General features: G+C 34.2%; 1 pseudogene; it reads right to left on the bottom strand.

The window, feature by feature from the left end:
- Positions 1-6,158: 6,158 nt before the first annotated feature.
- LOC144356753 (5-hydroxytryptamine receptor 6-like) lies at positions 6,159-7,272 on the bottom strand (annotated as a pseudogene).
- Between the last annotated feature and the right edge of the window lie 320 nt (positions 7,273-7,592).

The following is a 7,592-nucleotide window of genomic DNA, read 5'->3' as shown; positions in this document are numbered from 1 at the left end:
ACTGAGAACATCATATATTTTAAAGAAATTGTGTCAAATTAAAATGTTCAACAATTACGCTGGTTTGACGAATCATCGGTAATCAGTACATCAAGAAATGTGTCAACGGTTATGCTGAAAGAAGAAAATATGCCGTCGTTAAAGACATGCAAACAACACAAATTACAACTGGAACTTTTCTCACAGTCTCTTTGTTGAACCTGCCTTCCAGGGGTGTTTAACGGAGAAAGGGTTTATTCTTGCTTCTAAATAGTGCATAAATTCGACTTAAATATTAATCTAGTTTGCCGAGCGAATGATGTACAATACCAATAGTGTAAACGGCAGTAGTAGACTAAAACTGAAAACGATGTAGGTGATGTTGGGGTGTACGAGTTTGAGCGCAAAGTTTCAAAAATAATAACAATCCTCCAATATTTATCTAAAAACACTTCAATGCAAAGCTTGAGGTAAAACGGGCGTATATCTTTGTGGAAATACGTGGATACATTTTCGATTATGCTAAATGCCAGTAACGTAAATAATTCAGGGACAGAATAAAGTGTAGTAAAGTTATCACTCAGCACAGGTCAATCACAGTATACGGTTTCTGCGGCTTTAGTATGACCACAGCTATATGAGATGAATTTGTTTTGGTCTTATAATTTGTCCGATAATGTTAATACCATATACCAATTTCGAGAGATTGTTCATAGATCGGGTGACGTAATAAAGTTACTCTACTCATGTTGAATAATTAATTGAATGAATTATTGGATGTATATAATTACACAGAGCTGACTCTTACAATTATAATAATATAGATGTGGTTACTTGTCATTAGGTGAAGATATAATATTACTCACAGGCTACGAGTATTCATATTTACATCATCAAATGGAAACGACGTTTTGTTTGTGCAATCCACAACATAACCTTTGCAATCACAACCAACGGGACAGCTGAACTCTGAAATTGTACAACAACAGACATAGGATGTGGGTTTGATTGTAACGGAGACTATAACTCTCCTGATATCCTAATTTAAACTTTTCAATAATGTTGAGACAGAAATATTACCACAGTACATTTCATCATCTCAGTCAGAACAGTGCGAGATTCCATCGCATACATAATCAGGTGCAACGCTTATTTTTTGATCTTTACATTTGTAGGTTCCATTAGAACACCTGTATTCATCTGCAAAAAACAATGTTAACAAGCAAATTTGCATAAATATATTGACGCGCATAAGTGAAACCAATATTATATTAACATTTTTGTGCTGTACACATGTCTATAATTGTATTTGTAAAGAGAAATATGTCACGAGAGTTGTATTTGAAGTACGTATTTGAAATAAACAAATATCTTTATGTTGAGCGTCTCATTTAAGTTAAATAAATTACAAGAACTGCCAGAAAATAAATCTCCATTCTTACCACAATTATGTTCATCTTCATAACTGGGACAGTCTCCTACGCCATTGCATCTTCTATGTACTGGAATACAGTAACTTTTTGGACATGTATATGTAAATTCTGGGCAGGTTGTATTTTCTACAAAAGAAAGAAATAGTTTTGGATTATACTGAAACAAGTAGATAATTCTCATCTATTGATGCAGATATAGCTTTAAAAGTGGAAAAGCGATGATGCACATTGCAAAGCCTACCGCAATTTGCAAGGTGTGTGGCATCTCGGCATCCTGTAGTGTAATTGTTTGCATCCATATCATACAGACAATCTTGACTTTTATCATAGCAAACGCCATTCTTACAGACCATCTGTTCGTCCGTACAGTACTCCATTAGTTTTAGAACATCTTTAGATGCTTATTTCATTTGACTATAGTAAAAAAAATAGTGAAAGCAGATGTTTTGACCATCTTTGAATAACAATATGCTAAGTCAACTATTCGTCTATTGATATACAAATTAGTGTATATCTTTGTTTTGATTATGACTCCAAAATGAAAAATAAAATAAGTATTACTCAGTGAACACTCACCAGAATGTTTTAACTGTTTTTCAGAGATTGTAGAGGAACATAACAGTAAAGCGATTTTACTTAATTTCTTACAATGTCATAACAATTTTACTATCTGAATGTAAACAAATCTAAATTTAAATGTAAAAAATGTATTCAAAATTACTGTCATGTTTCTCAAGTTTTATTCTACATTTATTAAATTAAATTGTGTAAATTAAATTGTAAATTAAATACCTTCTGATTTCCTGACAATACTCATTTGAATCTTTAATAAAGGATTGATTTACTATTTAGATTTTTAGGTGTGAAATATGAGCTTTTAATAAATATGATACTTTGATATGGTTTGAAACAAGTTTGCTATGACAATACTTAGTGTGAATCTTATCTACTACATCTATATTGAAAAAGACTATTTGAAAACACCGTTGCGTCATTTTCGTATATATGTTCAGTAACCTCATTTACATATGACAAACATTTTGGAAACTTCGCATCTCTGTTCCACCAAGCACGTACAATGAATATAATTACTAAAATAATAAATACCTCAATCAGCTTCATCTGACAAGTCTTCACAGTCCTCTCTAAAATCACAGTATTTAGAAAACGGTATACATCTTCCATCTCCACATAAGAAACCTTGGCATCTACCAGGTGCTGAATAAATGACACGTAAATATGTGAATTACTTGGTGATTCAATAATTTCATCACAAGAATATACGAGTGATGTGCTAAGAAAACAATAATAACCACAGTTAATTTCGTCTGTACTATCGTAACAGTCGTTTCTCTGATCGCACACGTCAGAATAGTGTACGCATTCCCCACTTCCACAGTGGAATAGATGAAATGTACTGTTATCTAAAATTAATAATGCAAACACATATTTGTAGAACTCTACCCAATGATCGTCATAATTTGGATATCGATTAGGAAAATTGTGGGTCATGAGTATTACAATCTATTCATATATTCGGTCAAGGGTAACACACTTAATTGTACATTTTCATTATGTCGGTTCGTTAGTTTGATGGTGCATGATACGTCGTGCCAATGTGCCGACGTATACAAGTTTGTGAGAAAGACTGCAACACAATCTTCATAAATACCACCATTTGGTTGTGCACTGACAAAAACAAAAAAAACGCAATGAGGTAGTATTCTAAATTATTCCGTGTTTACACAAACAACATAGGAAATTTTCCGTATAGAAAGTGTTGTAGAGGATGAATGAATGAATGAATGAATGAATGGTGATGCTTTTAAGCAATTTGTCTCTATTCTCTCATGTGTTATTATTAATTTTGTTTTTAATTGTAAGTATTTACCTGTCTATATCCCAGTCAGTATACTTTAATGGTTGGCCATCTGCCCAGTATTGCAAGCCGCCATTAGATGTATTCCTAAGACCTATGTAGGAATAGTAATAATATTTCATGTTTCGTCGCGTACAATGAAAATTACATATTGTTGAACATTGTACAATCACTGACTAGTGTCTTGTCACTTTTTAATTTCACAGTGCAGGTTTTCAACACAGCTATAGATAGTTTCTTGTAATGCAGGGTGGGAAGACGCTGGTACAAACGAATACATGCAAAATCCACTGTCAACAACAGACATACATTTTGTACCACTCACCGATTGGGAAAAAACATCAATGACACACCAATATAAGTCCATGACATATGTTCATCTGACGTAAGTTGATGAATAAACCACGACTGATTGTTCGTTGTTATACTGGCTAGCTAGCTATGTCAAATGTAGAGATTTTTGTCATTAATGTATTATGCTTGAATTCATACTCTGCATAGAAACCTAGGCTGAAGTCATTCTCGTCATCTGACGTGAATATAACGAACATATAGTTGAAGTCCGACAGAATTGATGTAGTCGGTTTATTTTGATTACACAATCGACCCCTATATATGCCGTTAAAAGACCGTCCACTATAAACTTCGATGACATCTTTTCTGCAGTGTCCCCCAATTTTACCGGCATCAAAATCTTTAAATGTCAATATTATATAGGCAGTAGCGGGAGCTGTCAAAAGCCAGGAACACTGAGATACGCGTTTATAAGGTGCTGGAAAATTCAGAGTGGATATAACATCTCTTTCCGCTGTACATTCAAGCTTTCTGGGACAAACCTTACTGACATCCTGACAACCAATAACATTTAAAATATAAAGTGTGATATTGTTGATTATATATATATATCCTACGAAACAACTGTAACAACAATAATCATTGTCGTGGAACCATTGTGATATAAATATATAATAAACGTATATCAGAGAATCATTCAAATGCCACATTATTTGCATTGAGTGTCGCACATTATTTAAAACATATTATTTTGCACAGACGTTATATTTAACAGTAACAATACGAAATTATACTAATTACAAAACATACCATCTGTACCACGTATATAATAATCCCATTGCCTAGATTCTGACAACGTTAGAGATTTATCAAATTTACAATACGTTCAGGGCCAAATACACATTGATTTGTTATCATAGAGAACGCCATAAATCTGTATATGAACTGTGATTCTTCCAGGCACATTCTTTAAAAGTAGACTGTTTGCAGATGGACTGTTGATAACCAACCAGTTCACCATTGTCGCGGACTTCGAATTGTTTATAAAAGTCTGATGATACACTTGTTGATGCTACGCAATACAAATTATAAGACAAGAATATTATAGTCATTATCACCTGGTGGAATTTTTTTATCGACGATAATTGTTTTGTACATGTATTTTTATGTGATATAGTATCCATTAAAACTATTTTCGCATGTTGCTATAATAATTGCATCAATATAGACTGACTTGTCTGGCGAAAGTACACAGGTTCACTAAATCCTTGTTTGATACTATGCATATTTGTGTTGTAACCCCGTCGTAAATGACTGTCTTATGGGTAATATATAACTATTTTGTAATATTCGATTTAACCTGCAAAATTATTGTTGTTCCTGAATACTTAAGATGAGCTTACCATTTGAAAAATCTTTAATTCCATGAAGTTCTATCAAGCCGTCTAGATCATCTAATACTTGAAACCGTTTTTCCACTTAATTTTCATACTTATTGTTAACACAGGGGGACATATCGAATCGAACTTTCCTGTTTTATCGTGGATGCGTCTGAATATCTAAAAGAAAGATAGATATATGAGGCAACATTTTAATAATTCCAAATTATCTCATGGAAATGGTCAAAATGTGCTTTTCTCTATTGCAAAATTATTTATTTTAATCTCAAATTAAATTACATATATATGTATATATATACAATGAAAATTAAACTCACATAATGAATTGCATATATGTCCAGTCCCACGCTAAGAAGCGCACATTTTGAATTGGATAGCGCTGTCCTAATATTAATATAATGTAACTTACATTAGACGTATGGAATGACATATTTTTATTTTGTTTTTACTGCATGTTTGTATTGAAATAGGAAACTAAATAACATAATCATAAAATGGGAAATTTTAGTAGATTTTTGGCTTTGATATAACTTACCTGGTGTGAGCCCGCAATAGTGGTTATGTATCTAAATAGCTGAGACAGTGTTTCACGGTACATCAACTTATATGCTTGTATTGAATAGTGATTGTCGTCAATAAGAATAACAAATAGTTCTTGTGTTCTCAGCATATTCAAAACCATCGCCGATGTAACAGCATGCCCATACATGCAAACACATGTGTTGTAAGATTCCAGATCTATCGATCATAGTCTCAGAAGTATCCAAGATTTTTATTAAAAAAATAATAGTTTGTATTTGTCTTCGTCTCCATCGTAATTGAATTTATACAGTTGTTTGTGTATGATGTAGAACCCTATACCAATCCACGTATCTCAATAATAGTCAATAATTGTCATATATATGGTAAGAACAATTTTTAAGGCATACAGTAGCAGTTTGTTAGAAAGTCTGTGAAATTCTAACGCTTTAATCAGTGGGTTGTTCTGGAATAGCCAGAGTGACTTGCCAGTAAACTGGACTGGAGTGGCTTGTCCGTAGGGTAATATATTTTCAGCTAGTAAGTTATAATGTCATGTATTCAAGCAAAAAGTTATAAACATACTGTTTAATAAGTAAGCCTTGATAAATAAATAACACTTTCACCCTTATAATGTTGTATTGTCTTCTTCTTCTAAATATCTTCATTATTAGCAAATAACGAATGAAGTGCGCTATGTTCTGGGTCTATTATTTCCAGTTTACAATCATACACTACACTTAGCGTTGCCTTCATAGTAGATGACAATATAGCTCTGGTCACGTGTTTCTCCTGTTTAAAAATTTTTATAAAAATTGTTCGGAAATCAACATTGGAGATATGTTAGGATTAATTAGTGAGTTGCAAAAGCCAATCCATGCTAATGATGTATGCGAATCAGGCTGCATTTGCTGGGTAATTACTTGAATGAGCATAGGATAAGGCAACCACGTGATTAAAAATGCGCTCACAATAATACCCATGGTTTTCATTGCTTTTCTTCCTTTCACATTGTCTTGCTTCTGTCTGAACTTTGATAGCCACGTTTCGTCTATTTGGTTTTTTTTCCCGTTACTGCTGGTGCAAGTAGCAATACGCAGTGCTTGTTCCCGGGCCGCCTTGAAAATGTGCCCATATGTGTACAAGATCAGCGCAAGTGGGGAGAAGAAGAGTAATATGCTGGCCGACAAGGCGTAAGTCCGCGACATGCTGAAGCTACACAGCGACGTAGACGGCACTGCAGTGGAGGATCCAGCAAAATGTATTGGGGGGTTCAAGCTACGCTTAAGATATACGGACCGTAAATCGCAGAGAAGCTATGCGTAATCCAGATGATATGAATCGTCATGCGTTTGGGGGGGGGGGGCATGGCCCCCCTGCCCCCTGGATCCGCCACTGCGGCACTGACGACTTACTGTACCATTGCAACTGCAAATTGCAATTTTCTGTTCATACTTTGGGGGTTTTGTAATTAACATATACCGATCTATGCTAATTATACAAAGACTTAAAATAGACACGTTGGTCAGCATTAAATTCAAGGAGGTCCAAGCGAACAAAACGTCGCTCCGAGTAGCCACGACTTGAACACCTTTAACAGCATAGCGGGAGGCATTACAACAATACCGACTAAATGATCCGCCATGGCAATGGAAACCAGGAAGTAGTTTTAAATAGTATACAGTGTCTTTTGCTTGCACACAGCAATCAGGACAATCGTGTTTCTGAAAATAGTTGTCAAATTGTCTTGTTGCGTTGCCAGAGTCATTCCAGACGGTATACATGGTTAATGCTTTGTGGGACGCTAACACACTAATACATCTTTATCATCATATTGTGTTGCATGTGGTTCTTAAGATTGCGATGTGACAATTTTGTTGTTCAGTCTGAAATAAATTGATATGCACATAATATTATATGAAATAGAACTGTTCGGCATATACCTCAAATTATGCACAATACCGTTTCAACATGTAGTTTACAAGGTTATCGGTTCCCACACAAATTATTCTTTTAAAAATTCAACATATCTTATCACGTGAATGTGCATATTATGCCAATCTCTGATATAAAGCGGGTATTTTGATC

Source organism: Saccoglossus kowalevskii, chromosome 15 (genome assembly GCF_978046115.1).
Source record: "Saccoglossus kowalevskii chromosome 15, keSacKowa6.1, whole genome shotgun sequence".
Classification (NCBI taxonomy): Eukaryota; Metazoa; Hemichordata; class Enteropneusta; family Harrimaniidae; genus Saccoglossus; species Saccoglossus kowalevskii.
The sequence above is the reverse complement of the archived record's forward strand: the minus strand, read 5'-3'. Positions and strand labels throughout refer to the sequence as shown.